The 20,087-nt window shown below is 44.3% G+C and overlaps 1 protein-coding gene across 2 annotated transcripts in view; it reads right to left on the bottom strand.

Annotated features, from left to right (window-relative positions):
* Nucleotides 1-20,087, bottom strand: part of GPC3 (glypican 3) — a 444,307-nt gene that overhangs the window by 133,993 nt on the left and 290,227 nt on the right. The gene's annotated exons all lie outside the window — the stretch shown is intronic.

Here is a 20,087-nt window from a genome sequence, read left to right as displayed (position 1 = left end):
AACGCTGAGGCACAAAGTGAAGCCACTTGCCCAAGGTCACACAGCTAGTCAATAGCAAAGCTGGAGTTTGAACCTTTGAGTCCATGTCCCGCTGCCTCTGTTCTTAACCACTCTGCTGCTACTGCTTCCTTAGAGATAATGCATGCTGACTAAATATTTGACGTTTCCACACCACACTGCCCCATTGTATGAGACAATTAGCCAGCTACTGGTAATGGTCTACAAGCCTTGCAACAGTGCCTGCAACAACTGCTGTCTTTATCTACTCAGCAGATTCCTGGGCTTGCCCTTCAAAAGCCCTTGGGGAGAGCCCTGTGTATGGAGTTTCTTCTCCCAAACAGAAATCCAACAGCATCACTATTCAGTGAAATATTTGCATTCTTGAAAGATAAGGTATTGAAGTTAGAGAAGTAATACACCACCACCACCACCACCACCACCACCACCACCACCCGGCACTAGACAAACACCAAAGGTGATCTGAAATCTCTAAGGACAACAGGCAAATGAATGCTGGAGAATGTCTCCCTGCCTTGCAGCAATGCAACATATGTGATGTAACCCCAGGGAATTTTAGGTAACATGCACACTCCGAGCTTCAAGGCCAGAGGGGACTCAGTTAGGGGTGTCTCTGTAGAGGTGCATTAATGAATTAATCAATTCAACATTTCACTTCCACTCACTCCCTCTGTGCCACTGGTGCACAATGGTTCGTGACAGGCTTTGAATGAGGATGAGTCACTGCAGCCGCAAGTCTCCTCATTCAGACTGCCTAGAGAGTCAGGAATGGGGACACTGACGGCCATGCGGGATTTTAAGGATGGGTTATCTGCTTAGTAACGCTCATCTCTAATTAGATTAATTGTCCTCTCTCCAGAACACTGCTTTTTCCTAAAGCTTTGACACGGTTCTGGCAACGAATACTGGCCGGTGGAGGAGGAAAAGTAGAGAGAAGTTCCTACCTCCTAAATGGAAACTTTTCTTAACTGGACATGTTAGGCGTGATGTCAGAAGTGTCACCTTTAAGCACTACTTGTGGTGTCTCCTTCCCCCACCCAGTGTGGTATCTGCTTAGCACGAAAATGACTGCCTTAATTCCAAGCAAACCCGATTTGTGAAGTGAAAGGGGGACATGCCTCTGTTCAGGCAGATTGGTCAGGGATTGGCGGGGGGGAGGAAAACCTGTGCAAAAGCTGCAAAGAGAAAAGGAACCTAATTAAAACAGGACATCTGGGCGTGCTGGTCTTGGGACAGTTGAAGCAAAGAGAGCACTTGTAGAAGAGGAATAGAGTCAAACATGTGTAAAATGGGCAATCTTTTCTTCCTGTCTCTGTACTGGCTGAGGCAGCACGGGTGTAGTGGATTCAAATATAGAACATTCAAAATGGAAGCACACTTAAGAGTGCATCGTGTCCAATCCACTCATCGTGTAGATGAAGAAACTGAGACCCTGAGAGGGACTTTCCCAAGTAGTTAGCATCATAACTCCCACCTTTAGAAGAAATTCCTTCTTTAAAAGGTTCCTTAAATGCACGTTGCTGATTTTGGAGAGAGAAGTTCCTAGAAAATTCACTTTCCTCCTTCTCCTAGGCATTAGACTAGTGGCAAGTATTTGAAGGCAAGTCTTAGAAAAACCAACTTGTCCCCCTCCCCCCACCAATTATTTAAGTTCACGTTGCTGCCGGGGTTATAGATGACCTACAATAAGTTACAGCTCTCACATTCTCAGAGCGCCATCTTATGGCGAGACTGCAGTATTGCAAGTAGCCCTTTACCCAAACTCAGTAATTTATCAGACTGTTTCCTTGGAAAGTACTCTGGCTGCAACAATCACTGTGAAAAAATGGTATAATTTAAAGAGTGTAAGTAGCTTTAAAAACAAACTAGAGGGACTAGTGGTGGTGGTACAGTGGTTGGGAATCCGCCTGCCAATGCAGGGGACACGGTTTCCAGCCCTGCTCTGGGAAGATCCCACATGCCCTGGAACAGCTAAGCCCGTGCGCCACAACTACTGGGCCTGCGCTCTAGAGCCCGCGAGCCACAACTACTGAGCCCACGTGCCACAACTACTGAAGCCCACGTGCCTAGAGCCCGAGCTCCACAACAAGAGAAGCCACCGCAATGAGAAGTCCGCGCACCGCAACGAAGAGCAGCCCCTGCTCGCCGCAACTAGAGAAAGCCCGTGCGCAGCAACGAAGAAGACCCAACACAGCTGAAGAGAAATAAATGAATGAATAAAAAAACTAGAACACAGGGTAGAAAACCCTTATTAATAGGCCTGAGAAAATGTTCTTTTTCTATGCAAGATGCAGTCTAATTTACATAAATGAACAGAAAAATAAAGGTGGAAATAGCTGAGTTTTGTAAATATGCTTAATAAAGAAAGCAACAATTTGCTTCTCATTTATTTATGCACATATTTAAAGAAAAATGTTTTTCATAATTGTTGGTACAGCAGTACCACTTCAGAGCAAATTTCAGCCAGGAGAGTGCTAGAAACAGGTATGACCATAGTACTCCAAGAAGTACTTCTATTCTCAAACAATAGCCTTTCAGAAATTACAAATAGATTTCAAAAGAAAGGAAGCAAAAGGTAGAGAAGAAATCAGGGAGATGTAAACCCATTTATACCTCATTTAGTGGACATTACCTATATAAGGGAATAACTGTATTAGAATCTGTTTTCAGCCTATTTTCAAACCTCACTGTGAGGAGAGACTAAAAGATTGGTCTTGGAATATAATCAAGAAGTCATTTAGACCTAGAGAAGCGAAGAATATTTTCCAGATGGTGAGGAAAGCTTGAGGAGTTGATATCGCCCACCACAGGGAGAAGAGTCTGTGACTGTGGGGAGACAGAGAGAAAATGCCTGAGATGGGAGCCCCTGAATGTCTGTCTGAAGAGGCAGACTCTGTAGAGGAGCCTGGAGGTAAGGAGAGAGAAAAGTAAATAAGGAAGCAAAAGTGATTCTTGCGAGAACTGCGGGATAGGCAGAGCCTGATGTGTGGGAACGCTGGTGTGAACTGCTTTCTGGGCTTTGAGCCCTGACCACAAGCGGCCGGGATACTAAGCCAGGGCAAGCAGGGCTGGTGAAGGGTTCTCTGAGGGGTGTCCTTGAGGGGAACATACCAAGGAGGAAAGGAATTTGATCCAGTGTAAGGCTTATAAAAACAACAAAAAATATGTAATTCAAAGCTCAATAATTGGGGGTGGAAATGTCAGAGCAAGGCGTGTGATGGGGATTTATTACTAAATCATCCCAAACTCATTTACCGAGTCCTTCTAGCCCAGAGAAGTAGCCCGGAAAACCAGATGTTTTCTTGTCCCACTGGAGTTAAATGAAAAGGAAATGATCTTTACCTGTTTTGTAGTTTTGGTTTTTTTTTTAAGTTAGATTTTAACTCAAAAATATTTGAGTTGGAAAGGACCCCCGAAATCATTTAGTTCAATGCACTCCTGTTAACAGATGGGCAAACTGAGCCCCAGAGAGATCAAGCAGTAGCCACGCAAATTATTATTGGCAGCGCTGCTGGTGGAACGTGACTGGAGCTGTAACTTCCCCCCAAATAGAAGAGCCAAGAAGAAGGGGTCAAAGAACAGGTCACACACCTCAACACATGACAACACTGTATGAAAGTAACTGATTTTCAAAATAATGATCAATAATTATTTTTAAGACGTAAAATTTAGTCTGGTCTACACAGTTTACTGAGGCAGCAAAGACAATACATTTTAGAAAGGCTGAGTCACGTGGTGGAATAAGCACTGGCCTTGGAGTCAAGACATAGGTTCAAAGGCTGGTACTGTGTGACTTCTGACAAGTAACTAAACCCTGCTGAACTTGAGCTTAAATGCCACCTGCATTTGTTTTGAGGATTAGTTGATATAATGAATGTTAGTAAACTGAGATAACATAGGTGAAGTGTTCACAAGAGGGCTCAGCACATCTATGAGAGGGCTGGTATTATTATGTGAAAGCACCCAACACACAATGGGTGTTCAATAAATGTTATTTGGAAGAGGATATCTTGAGGGAGGATGAGTAAACCTTGCAATGAATAGTTAGGGGAAGCTTTAAATCTGCTCGTCCCGCACTGAGAGGACTTAAGAAAGTGTGAGTAGCCAGCACTGAGCAGAGATGTCTTCACAAAGCTTCCAGGGGATGGGGCACCTGAGGCGGAGAACTTACTGGTTAGGACTTCGAATGGTTCAGAATTAATTTTAGTCCACTGAAGAACAGATCGTTTACCTGTGGCCCAGGGCAGATAGGTAAGTTTCCCAAGTGATCAACTTTGGGTGTCAGAAGCCTTTTCACTGTCTCCTCCCACCACATTTCATATTCCTCCGCTCTGTGACAGAAAAGTCACTTTTTCAAATCATTCTCTTTGGAACACTGCTTTGTTTGTCCTGGGTCCCTGCGGGGTCTCCAACAAACATCTATTCTTTCATGCAGGGATCTTCAAAATGAAGAACAGGACTCTCAAAGTCCACTTCCAATCACACTTCACTGACCCAAGACCAGGTTGAGGGAGAGGCAACGTCTGAGTTAGGGAAGAGTGTGACTTGTGAACCTTTTTCTCGCGTTGCGTTTCACAAAGGAAAGCCTCCTAACTGTTGTGTCGGATGTCCTGCTGAACTTTATTTAATGAACCGCCAAAGATTATGAGCAAAGGATAAACTGTTTTCACATGAATGGGTACTGCTGAAATACTTTAAAAGCAAGCTCAACATTCCTGCCACTATTTTGCTGTTAGCTTCTGCTGTCTTAGCCACAGTCATTTACAGGCTCTGAAACCTTCAATGTGCAGGATTAGGCCCCTCCCGAGATCCTGAGCCAGTGGTGACAAAGGCAGGAAGGTGATAGCTTAGCTGCCCGGCCTATCAGGCCCCAGTCTCTGGAATTAGTCTTTTGCTCCTCGGAGCCAGTATTTCATGCTTTTGGAGTGAATCTCAGATGTTCAGGCGTGACTTCCTTTTGCCCACTATATTTTCCCGGGCCATACGGCCGGAATTCCGCCTTGGTTTCCTCGTTTGTATTCACCCCCAAGTCAGTCCTCTGCTTTCTCCAGTGCCCGGCACACAGTAGGCAGTCAATAAGCATCTGTGGAACTGAACTGAGTCTGAAGACCTCACCCGAAGCTCACCTTCGGCAGTGGAGACTCTGACCTATTCGGCCCAGCTCTTGTCAGTCTGTTCCCCTGGGGTCTTCCCCCCAAATCTGCAGCCAGTGACTGAGGACCTGTCTTACACTGGACTTTTGTCTGGGTCCTGCCAGGAAAACCTGCCCCTGTGTCCCACCTGCTAGACTGCGCCACTGTGGAAACCAACGGCTAGCTAGGGAACGGCAGAGTTCCTGCCGGTGCCCCAGCAAACATCAGTATTCAGGTGGTGGGTCACTTCCCACTCGGGCCAGCCAGACAGGAGAGTTCCCATAGCCCAAGCACCACTCCTTCAGCCTCTGTCCCATCCCCAGGGACCAATCACTGGGCCCCTGACACTGAGCCCACCCAAGATACACACCTGCTAGCGATATCAATTTGCATCACAAACCCTTTTCCAATACTGTAAACTTTGGCCCACTTCTGGGCCTGATTTAATGAGATTTTACTGTTGTGAAAACAAATATTCTAACCCATCTGTTATATTTGTATGGTCAAGGCAATCACTTTGAGAGGGTTTCAAATCTGATGGTGAAATTTCTAGGTTCTCAGTTTTGGGGGTCAGAGAAAGGATTTGCTGTCTTCCATCAGTATAGAATGCAAATACCCTTTATTCCACACTTACCTATTAAGCACTGACACAGCCCTGCGCTCAGCCACAGAACCGTGACAGCTGGAGGTACGGAATTTTCCAATGTCCTAGCTCATTATCTCCAGCTTGTATTTCACGGACCAGATCCTGGTTTTGGCTTTGGCAGATCTGGTCCTCAGAAAATGAAATCTTCAACTAGTGACTGCGTTGGGTTCCCCTGCAAACTTGTGATTGAGAGCATGCAGCTCTACCACTTCATGAGCCGAGGACACACACAGCAGCCTACATCACATCGTGACACCCAGAGAGCCGGCACAGAACGCCATTGTGGCTGATGGGAGGAAGAAGGAACCAGCGAGAATAAGGTGTTAGACTTGCCCAAGGACGCTGAAAGGTCTGGTCTGAAGAAAGTGGAGCCGTCACTTCTGCTGCCTTCTCTTAAAATCAGCCTCAGAGCCCCAGAATCTAAGCTGCAGTCAGAGCCCTGGGTAGCAGAAGGAAACACACTCAGCAGGTGTTTGCCTGGTGGAAGACAGTGGCCACGGTGGGCATGGCCAGAGGAACCGGAACAGAGCTACGAGCACAGGGGAAAGAGCCTACCACACTGCCAAGGTCTGACTAGCAGAATAGCTCTGCCCTTGGCAGGTCCAAGCCTGGCACTGCCGCTCTCTAGTTGCCAGCAATAAAACTAAAGGATAACGGAGGGAAAGAAAGGTGAACTGAAGTGTAAACCACCCCCATTCCAACTGCCCCAGGAGCTGCAGGTGCCTTTAGCTCCTTGACTCTTTGCACCTGCTCTCCTGCCGGAACAAGTGGCCTATTGTGTGAGGCCGTACACAGGGAGGTGCTAAGCAAACAAAAGTGACTCTGCTGATCGTAAAATAGATGGGATTCCAGGAAAACTTTACCAAGCCAAATAAAAGGGATTGTAAAGCACTTGGTGAAACATAAACTGCTACATACATAAATACTTCATAAAAGCTCACAGCAATGCACACAAGGACAGCTAGGTCAAAAATTACCCTAGCTCTCTAGCCCGGAGGGTCTCGGAAAAGAGAGAATGTTCTCCCTCCCTTGGGTTTTCTCAGCCACTTTGTACCCTCTGCTCTTACCTGCCCTTCAGCCCTCGGCACTCCTCTAGATGTATCTCTCCCCTCAATGATATATCTCTGTGGTTAGAGGGCTTCTAATTTTCATTCTGGGTGGTTTGTGTCAAATATTATTAGGAGCAAGACACTGAATTCCCTTTCTTTTGCTCAGAAACTCCACTGGGGTCACGAGGTGCTATGGGGCAAGACAATTTCTTTAAGGTTTAATTATGTGAATTTCACACCAAACTCTCCAACACCAGAAACTGAGACCTCTGACAACATCTCAAACAGCCAACCTACCTGCTCCCCTGTAGCCCCAAAGACACCTGGAGGATCTCTTCTAATGAGAATGATTACGCCCCGGGGCTCCTTTTGAATCGCTTTCACTTTGGTCTGTTTGGGAAGCCATCAGGGAAAGAACTGGAAATTCAAAGTCACCAAGGCGGCTTTATGGCATCCCTCCTCCTCTCAGACTCCCCCCTCCCTCAAATATCCTTGCCACAGGATCTCATGGCCTGTTAGAGCTTGAAAGAGCCTTAGAGGTCATCCTGTCTAACTCCTTCATTTTATAAATAAAATGCTGAAGGGCTGTGACTTGCCCAAGATCACACAAACCAGCTCGTGGTAGAGTTAAGACCCAGGCTGGACTTCCAGTCTAGGGCGAAAGGGTCTCTACCTGCATGGGCTCCACAGCTCCACAGGGGATACAGAGGCGATGGCTTCATCATAAGAGATATTGTGTAGAGGAGATGGAATGGAGGTCATCGGCTCTTTCTCCCAGGAGATGCCACCTTCCGGCCCTGAGAAAATCTGAGAGCACAGAAGCATAGTGCAAGAGGCAGGAAAGGTACTGCAACTTTACTGGGTCTGGACTGGGGAGAGACCAAGGAAAGGATAGGATTTCGCAGCACAGGCCAGGGAAAGCCAGACAGGACACCCATCCCAGGTCTGCTGGACTAGAGAGGAGAGCAAGCTTAGATCAGGGTTTCCATCAAGATTAGGAAGAAGGGCTTCCCTGGTGGCGCAGTGGTTGAGAGTCCGCCTGCCAATGCAGGGGAATGCAGGTTTGTGTCCCGGTCCGGGAGGATCCCACATGCCGTGTAGCGGCTGGGCCCGTGAGCCACAACTGCTGGGCCTGCGCGTCCGGAGCCTGTGCTCCGCAACGGGAGAGGCCACAACAGTGAGAGGCCCGCGTACCGCATTAAAAAAAAAAAAAAAAAGAACAGGAAGAAGGTAGGAGGGTTTTGAACCCACGAAGGAGAGAAGCCAAGCATCTGACAGGCAGTATAGTGGGTAAGAGAGCACAGACTGTCTGACTTTGGATCCCATCTCTCTTACTAGTGCTGTGGCTTTTGTTGTTAACCTTATCAATAAATGGGGGTAATAATCATGTCCAGATCAGAAGGCTGTGGTGAGAATTAACTTAATGCACACATGGTAAGCACCATAGAAATGTTAGCTATTATCATCATTAAGCACCTTCACTGTTTCAGTCCTACTTTCTGCAGTCAAATGCTCTACCACTGAGCTATAGCCCCTCTTCTCAGTCCTACTTTCTGAAGTTACACTGCACTCTCAGACAGGATTTGGAGGGGGCAAAGGGAAGAGGAGAGAAGTTTTCAGAATGCCTCAGGCAAGAAAAGGTAAGAGAAGGTAAATAGAGAAGGTAGAAAACCCAACAGAGCTGCAATTCCCCAGCTATCCCTGCACCCATCCAAATGTAAACCTCCTACAACTGCATCTTTTCCCATATTTAGTAGCTCCTAAGGGCACAGGTGCCAGGAGGTGACCAACTGTCCCTCTTTGCCTGAGACTGAGAAATTTCCCGGGACTCGGGACTTTCTGTGCCCAAACTGGAAAGTCTTGGGCAAACTGGAACAAGCTGATCGCCGTAGTGGCCAGAAGGTGTTTGCTGTTCAGAATTGCTATTTGTTATAACTAGAGTGCAGAGCACTACTGCTAAATGCCATCCACTGGGGTTTGGAAAAGCTGTGTTATCCAGAAGCCATGCGAAGGGGGTTTTCATAGGACTTTCTTCGCGTCTATGAAGGGGGAAAAAGAGTTTCTTCAATAAATGGGTTTCACCAGGGGAACGTTAGCCAGTTTGAGGATGATGGTCTTTAGCAGGACATTCACACAGCAATAGCCTCATTATCAATGATTCTTATTTGTTCACTTCGATTCTCCGATGCAGGCTGTCTTTCTCCATGTTCTATTCCCAGCACTGTTATTTATATGTGTTTGCAAGTAATAAAGCTGCATTTATTGTAGAAGTCTGTCACGCAGACGTTTCATTAATTTAAACTGATGCTACAAATCCCTCAAAGTGTTTCCTTATGCCGGGTCAATTGGTTTATTCAACACCATGGAATGACTTGTTTAAAAATAGAATTTGTGGGAGTAGGTGAATTTGCTTAAGGAAAACACATTTTTTTAAAGTAATATTTTTGGAGAGATGCATAGGGAGAGATACTCGGGAAGCTGCTAAAAGCTCTGTGTTTATAAAGAGAGCCAGTAATGCTGTGTTAATTAGCCAACATATAGTTCCATTTATTCGTGGTAGAACTTCCCTCCGGATCTGATCTACTTTTCTACATTAACACCTAGTAAATGGAGGGCGCCTCACCATTTTCAAAGCTATTTCATACATGTTTGCTTATTGGAGTCTCACAACACCCTATGAGGTTGCCAGGGGAGGCATTAATTACACCATTTTATAAAGGAGAAAAAAAGAACAACAGAGAGTTTAAGCAAACCTGTCCAAAGGCACACAGACATACCACGGGGAAGCTAGATCTGGTACTTTGGTTTGTTACCAACAAGTATGTTTGTTGGTTTATTTATTGAATTCGATAAAAATGGATAGAGAGTCTACTCTATGGCAGGTACAGCTAAGCAACGAGGATATATAGCCAGAAGACACAGTACTTGTCTTCTAGTGGAAGATTAGAGAAAACATGTAACCGGAGACGTGCCAGACGGACACCTATGTGCTGAGGGTCTTAACCCAGACTAGGGCATATGGGGCAGAAGGATTCAGGCTCCTCAGAAGAGATGCCATTGAGTCAAGGATAAGGAGAGGTGAGCCAGCACAGTACCTTTTTCTGGCCCCTTCTAGGATGGTCCTGGTCATTAGCTTTTCAGCCTGAGTTCTTGTGTAGCGTAACCCCCTACACATCCCTCCAACTCAAGGTTGGTGTACCCTGACCTCGGGTGAGGCCAGCTCACTCTGGCTCTCATGAAACAGGGACTCATCCCAGCTCCGGGCCTGAAGCTGTGCCCAGAAGTGAGAAAGGGGACAACACGGGCCAATGAATGGCTCAAACTAGGTTTTTTTTTTTTTTTTTTTTTTGGTACGCGGGCCTCTCACTGCCGTGGCCTCTCCCGTTGCGGAGCACAGGCTCCGGACGCGCAGGCTCAGCGGCCACGGCTCACGGGCCCAGCCGCTCCACGGCACGTGGGATCTTCCCGGACCGGGACACGAACCCGTGTCCCCTGCATCGGCAGGCGGACTCTCAACCACTGCGCCACCAGGGAAGCCCCTAGGGTGGTTTAAGATCCATCTGACACGTAGATCACTAAAATATTTGGAGGCAAAAAGTAGGACGCTCCTGTGACACCGGAGCTACAAACGAAAATACATTTTCCTTCACAGGGAAATGAAACTTCCTTACAGAGGCGACAAATCCAAGGATCAAAGCCAAACTCACGTAAAAAAGTAAAATTCATTGGCTTGAGAAATTGGGAAATCATGACCGATTTTAATGACCTCTCTCCTTTTCCACAAAGGTTAATCCAAGGGTGACAGAAAGGACTTCAGAGCATTGGACGACTAGACCCTTCCTGCTTTCTATTGTAAGTAAAATAGGAAGATTACCTGAGTCAATCGCTGTTAAGAAGTTCTAGGAGGAACTGTTGAAACTGCCTTTGCTATAAAACAAGATATTGAAGGTAGGAAGGCCAGTCCAGTACGTACCCATAGATTCAAATAACTCTCCCTTGATCACCAGTGGACCCAAATGCCCACCATTTGTGCCAAGCAGGGCCTGGGATGAGGATTTTAATGTTTCTGCAGACGGGAGAAGAAAAAAGATACAAATCCGAGGGAGCACATAAAGCTGTTTCCCTGAAGGATTAAGAAATGGGTCACTGAAGGGAGCTAAAGCCAGGCTCCAACTCTCTTCCAGTAAAGAACTGGAAGGACCATTTTTATAGGCGTATTTTATTGAATAACAGCAGTAATAGCTACCCTTTCTTGAGGGCCTACTGTGTTCCAGGCACTATACTCTGTATTTCACCATCTTTCTGAATTCTCTCAACAATCCTTTAAAAGTAGAGATTATTAACTCCATTGTGCAGATGTGGAAACGGGCTCAGAGAAGACAAAGAGCTTCTACATACTGGAGCAGAAATCCAAACCCAGGCTTGCTGACCCCAAGGCTGTGAGCTGAAACACTCTAGCCCATGGCTTTTTACCACTGCCATGAAACTGCGCAATTCGCCTCTGTGTGCTTTCTGTTAACTCCCAACTGCTTGACTTTATCAGTAAAAATCATCAGAGAAACTCAAGCAATATTTTGTATTTGCTTAAGTATAGGAAGAAAGGGCAAAAAGACTGGAGAGCTGAGCTTCTTTCAATGGAGACCCCAAAAACTTACCCTGGGGGAAGAACTGGGGCCAGTGGCAGTAAAGAAGTGGCACCTGCCGACCATGTCCTGCAGCCTGCAGGGGAGAAAAACGAAAACCACAACCACAAAAGTCCCAACAACAAGGCAGTCAGAGGGGTCTAAGAGCAGGGCCATCGGCAAGAGGCTGCCAAGAAAGAGGCTTCCCTAACAGGCCTCTCCCTGTCCTTCAAACTCGGAGTCGCAAGAGTCCATTTTCTTGATACTCAGCGACTGACTACCAGAAATAACACTTCTGGGTCAGAGTACCTGCATGAAAATGTTTCAGGTGTGTCCCATTTGTGTCAGGCAAAGGTGTTCTGATGAAGTGACACTGCTATCACTCAAGGACTGACTGTCTACTTCACCAGGAAAAGGCCAGGGCACTTGTGCCTTCCGGCAGCCTTGTTTCAATCAATTTGTCACCTCCCTTACATGCTCTCCGAGGGGTGAATAAAAAGCAATGGCAGACTTCAAATTCGTAAATAAATATCAACCAGAATGTATACAGCCAAAACCATGTTGGGGCCCATCGACGATTCTGACATTACTTAAAACATTTCTGGAATGCCTCTCTGGAAAGCCCACTTAAAGCCAGTTTAAGTGTGACAAGAAATAAAGCGTCCCATGATTATCCTCTTACCCCAAATGAATCCCAAATGCTATGACCCTGCTTGAGCAGCCTCCCCATTCAACAGTTTGGTTCCAAAAGATGTGTAGATATTTACCCCGGATCCAGTTTACCTTTACAGGAAGAATGGCCTACAGCTCTTCACCCTTGCTCTGGACCTTTAACTGTCCTGCTCAGCCGCACTCTAATGACGTGATAACATCAACAGCTATCATTTATTCAGGGCCTATGGGCCAGCACACAGCTTCACAACAATCCTGCACAATAGGTACCATTATGCCCATCTTACAAACAAGGTAACAGAACCGTGATGCTAAATGACATGCCAGAAGCACAGAGTCAATGTGTAAACCAGGATGAAAATCTCCATCTGTATCGTTCTAATGACTGCACTCACTCCTTCCTGATAATGCACCTGCTTCATGCATCCTAACCTCTCAGGGTCCTCTCCCTATAACTGTCTGTACCACTGATGACCAACGGGCTGAACACCAACAACCTGCAGACTGCGGGAACGGCCATATGCCCTCAAGGCTCTTCCTAAAGAAGATGTCCAAAGATATTTTAAGGACTGGCAGCCTCAGTGAAATCAGTCTGTGACCTACCAAAGCGCCTACTCGGAAGGAGAAATACTTCAAGGACATAGAAGCCCTGATGTGTTAAATAAATAATTTCTTCAAAGCAATTATAGTCCTTCGTGGACCCATCTCCTAAGCCTTCCCAGCAAAAATAGAAGAGGTCTGGTGCACAGAGCAGTGATAGTGAGAGGAGACAGGTCTTACTCCATCTTCAGAATCACATTTCAAAGAGGAAGCTGTGTGGTGATATTGATTTGTTGATGGTATGGATATGCTGGGACCTGCCTCGGAGGCCCCAAATGCTCTCCATATAATGAGATGATCCAACTGAGCACGGTGGGGCTGGCGTAAGAACTGAGAGAACACAATCTGCTTCAAGAATAAGCCATCCAGCCTTCCACAGGTGGTTACAGACATCACTGCTGAGCCATGAGGATGTCTCCTCCTGCTACTTCAGACCTGACAGTTGACAAGCACAGCCCATCCTGAACGTGGCAGACCATATATGCTGTCAGTCAGTAGGATAAGCTGGGTTCTTCTCACTCAATTCTGCAGGTAGAGCTGCTGTATGTGACACTATAATCTTAAGGGATAAATGTCACTGTATTGCCACAGAGTAGGTTCTGAAAAATAGCTGTCACTAAAGACAACTTTTGACATAAATCTATGATGGAAAATATGTCAGTCTAAGTAAGCCCTTAGAGGAATTATTACATGGGGGCGTACCCCAAATTTATCTGTCTTACCTTACCAAGATTATAAAAAAATCTCTAGCTGACACAAATATTTCATGCTACACCAAGTCAAGTCATTTTCTATGTAATCTATTTTTCCTTCAAAATTTTTTCATGAAAAATCTTGACTTACCTAAAGCAAGTTAGAATATATAAGCTGCTATACTAGCTATACCTCAGTATTTTCATTCTAGGACATACACTCAAATCAGAAAAAAGTGAAGTGGCATGTTTCTGTTTCCATTCTAGGACATACACTCAAATCAGAAAAAAGTGAAGTGGCATGTTTCTGTTTCCAGGAAAACTGAATGAAATGAAATCCAAAAATGTCTGAAGGGGACCAAGAACTGTGGAGGTAGACAGTGCTCCAAACAAAATAAAGTTACTTTCCCAGTCAAAAAAAAAAAAAATATATATATATATACCAAAGCCCTATTTGTCCCTCTCTCCCTCCTGCCAGCCTTTCATAAGCAGAGCTTCCTGGAGGATAGGGGGCAAAGGAGGAACCAGCAATGAGAAGAGCTGGGGTATTGAAGGCTGACCACAGTTTCTAACCCTCCGACCATCACAACAGGGGCTGATAAGAAGAGCTATAAGCCTTGGCTACAGCAGGAGTTTAGTCTGACTTGTGCCTAAACAAGTTCAGAAGTAAATGACTTTGGGACGTGACTCAATACCATTCAATATTATTTCCATGATCCGCTGTTGACTTTCTTTCCTGTGCCCACTTCCTCTTGGCTCTGTTTTTTATTTTATATTTGCCTCCCCATTGGTGTTTTCATTGGCTAGCCCATATTCAAAGTTCTATGTACACTGCCTTGAGCCTTTTGGAGAAAAGCTACAACGTAAGCCTAAACTAACAAACAACACTCAAATAATAACCTATCTTAGCATGAGAACATGGGAGCTATATATAGCGACTGCTACATATCACTGGCCTGTTCTGATGCGATGGGAATGAGCTGTGCAAGTGCATACGTGTGTCTGAATATGTATACACTCCACACATCGGTCTTTTCTTCAATTAATTCCTTCATAACCAGATTGAAGATCCTGAAGGTCTTTCCATTTTGCTCTTTAAACCAGTGAAAACCTTGATAGTGCTAGAAATTGGTCCCTCCCCTACCTCAAGTCCTCAAAACAGTGTTCTTAAAATAACTGCATTATAAAAACAGAATCGACTATTTCCCCTCACCTTTCCTACATTATAGGGCAAAACCCAGCCGTTTTGTTCATCTCATTTAAAAAAAACATTATTTTGTACATGTCAGGAATTGGGTGTTACTGGTTCTCTCATTCATTCCCACTTGTTGACATGACACAGTCTATCCCTCCAACTCAGCAGAAGAAAAACAGTATCGTTACACTACTTTTCTGAAGCATCCAGAAGGTTTAGAGACAAGAACAAAACTCCTTGAGAATTAAAATAATTGCTTTGTATATTCCTGCTTCTGCCTTTCCAATTAAGCAGAGAAATCCTGGAGAGGCACTATAAACACTGGAAGACTTGTCTGATCAGTGGAAATAAGGGAGAATTTGCAGTGAGTGTGTATGTATATCATTTCTCAGGTGAAATGGAAGGTAAGATTGCGTAGGAGGGAGAGGACGCACCTTCACTGCAATGTGCTCCTGCGGATCTCAGGGAGTTGATTCTCTAATGCCAGGTGCCCCATGTACTCCACTGAGAGTCCCAGAGTCATGCCGAGAAAATACAAAATGGATACTGATCCATAATGAACAAAAGTGGCCATGCAGATCTATCAGCCAGAGGATAACAGCAGTATTGTGGGGCTGACGTTTTGATCCAGGCCCATCGAGCACAGCAACATGATAGAGGAGCAACAAAACCAGCTAGGACTGGATACAGAGGGAACTGAGGCATCGTGCCACAAAGTGTAAGTAGTTGTATATGTGCAACTCATAAACCTCCAAGTCACTAGGGAAGTATAAACTCCTATAGGAGGTATGCGGACTGCAGGAGAGACCAGCTGACTATACACACAGCGCTGAGAGAAAAAGACTCAGGGGAGAAAAAAATGCAAAGGAATATAGACATGAGGCCAGGTGGAGGAGAGGCTAGCATTTAGGTGGTGGTCAAGTATGATGGGGATGGGAGACCTGAAGGCTGTCCTGTCCTCAAGGTTAAGGGTGAGCCAAGCTGATTCAGAAATGGTGGGAAAAGCCTGATTAGAGCAGTAGTTGCTCAGGGTTAATATAAAGATGGGTGGAAAACTGATGACTGCATAAAGAAAATGTGCTATACCCATGCAATGAAACATTATTTGGCCACAAGAAGAAAAGAAGTGCTGATACATGCTACAATTTGGATGAACCTTAAAAACATTACGTTAAGTGAATGGTTCCATTTATATGAAATATCCAGAATTGGTTAGTTGCCAGGGGCTGGAGGAAGGGGAGAATGGGAAGTGATCACTAATGGGTATAAGGTTTCCTCTGGGGTGATGACAAAGTCTTGGAACAAGATAGAGGTGATGATTGTACAACATAGTGAATGTACTAAATGCCACTGTACTGTATACCTTAAAATGGTTAATTTTATATTATATGACTTTCACCATAATAAAACACACACACACACACACACACACACACACACACACACACACACACACACACACACACTAGCATGCACGCCCAATACAAATGGGTAGGAGCCTCTGCTGTGACGGCTCTGAGGGGAGCTCTGCCTGGACTGCTGAGGAAGGAGGCTGGTTGACTTTTTTCCTCTCATTCTTCTCCTTAAGTTGTAAACTCCTCAGCAGGGGCAGGCACTGCGTTCTACCTATCACTGGATGCCCCAAAGGGCCTAGTACATAGTAAGTGCTCAATCTTTGTTGCAGGAACCTGCATTATCAGATGTTAAATGTAGGAAAAAAACAGTATTTTTTTCTAACTAAGGTTTTTGAACATGTATAGGTTCAAACAGTTTCTCTCTTATGCTATTTTAAAATAAACTTGATTAAACAATAAAATAGGGCTTACATAGTATCAAACCATCCAGAAGAAGGGTGAAAATTTCAGCCAATTATCCAGATATTTGGCCTAACAGTTCTAAAAAGGTGTTTGAGAATGTATTTGCTAATTTGTTCACTCTTCATACAGGCAAAGCCTACATTTAGCCGTTAAACCCAGTGTTAGCTTACTTCTATGGGCTCCTTTATTTTTCTCTTGGTCTCAGAGATTCTGTAATTGAAATTCACTGTAGTTCTACAAAGGCAAAAGAAGGAGGATTTTCTGCCTTTGGCAATGGTAGGAGATCTTTGCCTGTAGGATACATGGTGACTCTCATGATGGAGTATACCTCACACAAGCCAAGCTTGCTAATTTGAAGATTTCTCTGTGAAATCCTGGAAGCCAATATTTATCTCCAGCCAAGATGAGGAGGTGGTGGAGGGAGGGGGAGGTGAGAAGGACAAATGATGCTTATGTGGTACTCCCTGAGACTAGATCTGTGAAAACGTTCTTTTCCTGCACAGTTCAATTGATTTTATTCATAAGAGATAAAAATTGAAAGGATGTGAAATATGACCTCATTGAGAGAGACAATGACTTGTTTGACTCTTTAAAAGTTGAAAGATCTGTACGTCCATAGTAGGAGGTTATAAACAGCTATGATAACCCAGCTGACATGGATATTGATCAATATTTTCTTCAACGTCAATATTTTCTTTTTAATCAGCTGTCTCCACTGACAAGTCTTGTTCTCTTTCAAGATCCTTGCTTTTCATAAATTTTCTTGACTAAAAGTAAAATATTTTCAAAGGAACACAAATCCAACCTATAAAAGCAACAAAGTCACAAGCCACTTGACAATATGAATTGGCAACTGTTACTTAAGACTAAATTAAATGAGAAATTAAATGAAAAGCACTGGAAAGAGGATTTAACTATAGATGAGACATGCAGCGCAAAGCTAATCTTCATAAATGGTGCAAACAGAGGGCACACATGTCCTCAGGCTATAGAACTTCATATCATTAAATGTATATTCTTGAGTAATTTGGTAAAAATCTAGTTCGACACTATTCCCTAGTCCCATCGTTGCGTTAGGTCAGTGATTAAAGTACAGGTTAATTATAACCCGAGGTTGCCAACCATGGAAGGGTCACTTCCTGGATTACACTATCCTTATTCTGTCTACCAACACGTTTGATTTCCTTCCTTCCTCCCACCTTCTTTGTCTTCCTTCCTTCTTTTATTCCTGCAGAGTATATATCAACAATAAAAGTTGTTCCGAAAAAATTGTTTTTTCAGAAGTACAAGTAAGAGTTTGGAATAATGGCTTTCCTCCATACTATAATATTTATTTTATTTTATCGTTTTCAATATCCTAAGATATTAAAAGCTAGCAAATTAAACAAAGAAGTTTAACAGTTATTTTAACGGTGCAGAAGTGCATTTAGTTAACTTTTGGACTCATTTAAAGTTAGCAGGCTTTGGATTCTTCCATTTGATAGAAAAGGACTTTCTTGGTTCCAGGACAACATCCTTCATGAAAGCATACTGAATATGAAGTAGTATATGAGTAAAATTCAATTTTTAAAAATCCCACTAATTCGGGACTTCCCTGGTGGCACAGTGGTTAAGAATCTGCCTGCCAATGCAGGGGACATGGGTTTGATCCCTGGTCCGGGAAGATCCCACATGTCGTGGAGCAACTAAGCCCGTGCGCCGTAACTACTGAGCCTGCACTCTAGAGCCTGCGTGCCACAACTACTGAAGCCCACGTGCCACAATTACTGAAGCTCACATGCCACAACTACTGAAGCCCACGTGCCACAACTACTGAGCCCACGTGCCACAACTACTGAGCCCACGTGCCACAACTACTGAAGCCCGCGCGCCTATAGCCTGTGCTCTGCAACAAGAGAAGCCACGGCAATGAGAAGCCCACGCACCACAACAAAGAGTAGCCCCTGCTCACCGCAACTAGAGAAAGCCCGCGTGCAGCAGTGAAGACCCAGTACAGCCAAACAAAATAAAAAATAAAAAAAAACATAGGCCTGCCTGACAAGAAATTCTTTTGAATTAGCTAAAACTGGATCATCTGATATACCAGAAGACATATCCAGTGGGGTTACAACATTTGCTCTAAACAATCACAACAGTGAGGAAACATATTAGTGCTTGATTCACAGTAGGTACTCAAATATTTGTTAAATGAGTAAATAAATGAATGATTACTTTAGTAAATAAATATAAACCAAAATTTCCATGGTTACAAGATATGCTGCTTAAAACAAATTAGTGTTCAGGGATTGTTCATTTTTCACCATCTTAATATACCAATGGGTAAGCCATTGGGATGGTCTCTCATCAAGTTTATGCAAGAACCACATGTTTGACCTGTAGGTGTTTTCCTTTTTAAATATTATATCATTTATACCTGTTTTAAGGCATCTGCTTTTTATAAAGCCAAATACCAACTGCTTTTCTTTGACAATTTAAATGAATATGTGGTAACAGTTAGGTACATTTCCATGATTCTACTCAGTACCTGATAGAGATTTTAGGGTGATAAAGATACACCATTTCTCCAGAGTAGAGTGGGCTGCATGGGGCCATTAATCCCTCCAGCCTGATTCACATTTGCTACAGAGAAGTCTATCTCCAGGGTGGCATGCAACCTCAGTCTCATTAGCACCTCATTCTCATTGTTCCAGGTCAGTACAAAGCTTAGTTGAGAAACAAGCTGTTTTCAGGCATGTGTTCTACTTTGCATTGGGAAGAGGAGGGGTGGCGGGGGAAGGGAGAAAGAAGAGAAGTAACATGAACTGAGCTTCCATTATCTGCCAGTCTGCTAGGGGCTTTACCTCACCTACTAGGTACAACAACCCTGTGAGATGCCCCTTCCTTACAGAAGAGGACCTTGAGACTTTCTAGGTGAAGTGACTCACCCCAGGCCACACGCAGTCAGTAACAGAACTGAGATGCAAATCCAAGTTCATCTGGCGCCAAAGCCTTCCTCTGTCCATGACATTACACTGCTAATTAATTCCATGATTAATTATCCTGTGTCCGGATATTGGGTTCCACTAAAATGTAAGCTCCTCAAAGCAAGGAACTTGCCTCTCTTGTTCACCCTCATATCCCTAACTCCTACCTTGGTGCCTAACACATAGTACCTCAAACATAAATGTTGAAGGTATGGATGAATGTATAAATCCATAAGGAAATAAAACACATAGACTGCCGGAGCTAGAGGTGCTCTAATCCAACCATCTCGGTTTTTAGATGGGGAAACTAAGGCTCAGAGGGATTAAGTCGCTTGCCCTTGGTTAAAAAACCGGTCAGTGAAAGATTCAGAACTTGCATCCAGGTCTCTTCTGTATTCTCCTCTACAACATGCTACCCCTTGCACAGACATTTTTGAAAGCATGTTCATCAACTCCATATGGTTTCCTAAGCATTCTACCCTCCCGATTTAATTCTTTAATTGTAAGCTATTCCTTACACATGCAAAGCAATGGAGGTTAGGAACACCATTAGCCCACTAGAATGAAAGCTCACTGAGGACAGGGAAATTTGCCTGTTCTTTTCACTTCGACATGACTGGCACTTAGAAAATGCTCAGTAAATATTTGCTGAAGAAATGAATATATATTATTTCCTTTCCA

This window comes from Lagenorhynchus albirostris, chromosome X, assembly GCF_949774975.1.
Source record: "Lagenorhynchus albirostris chromosome X, mLagAlb1.1, whole genome shotgun sequence".
In the NCBI taxonomy this organism is placed as follows: domain Eukaryota; kingdom Metazoa; phylum Chordata; class Mammalia; order Artiodactyla; family Delphinidae; genus Lagenorhynchus; species Lagenorhynchus albirostris.
The sequence above is the reverse complement of the archived record's forward strand: the minus strand, read 5'-3'. Positions and strand labels throughout refer to the sequence as shown.